The sequence below is a fragment of the Bison bison genome, unplaced genomic scaffold, assembly GCF_000754665.1.
Source record: "Bison bison bison isolate TAMUID 2011002044 unplaced genomic scaffold, Bison_UMD1.0 scf7180017864229, whole genome shotgun sequence".
In the NCBI taxonomy this organism is placed as follows: Eukaryota; Metazoa; Chordata; class Mammalia; order Artiodactyla; family Bovidae; genus Bison; species Bison bison.
In genome coordinates this window covers 628213-628674 of record NW_011494801.1, presented here as the reverse complement: position 1 = coordinate 628674, position 462 = coordinate 628213, and positions in this window count along the sequence as shown.

Sequence of the window (462 nt, the reverse complement as noted above, 5' to 3'; positions counted from 1 at the left end):
ACCTGCATATAAGGTTTCTCAAGAGGCAGGTCAGGTGGTCTGGTATTCCCATCTCCTTCAGAATTTTCCACAGTTTACTGTGATCCACACAGTCAAAGGCTTTGGCATAGTCAATAAAGCAGAAATAGATATTTTTCTGGAACTCTCTTGCTTTTTTGATGATCCAGCAGATGTTGGCAATTTGATCTCTGGTTCCTCTGCCTTTTCTAAAACCAGCTTGAACATCTGGAATTTCACAGTTCACATATTGCTGAAGACTGGCTTGGAGAATTTTGAGCATTACTTTACTAGCGTGTGTTGCTGCTGCTGCTGCTGCTAAGTCGCTTCAGTCGTGTCCAACTCTGCAACCCCATAGATGGCAGCCTACAAGGTTCCCCCATCCCTAGGATTCTCCAGGCAAGAACACTGGAGTGGTTTGCCATTTCCTTCTCCAATGCATCAAAGTGAAAAGTGAAAGTGAAG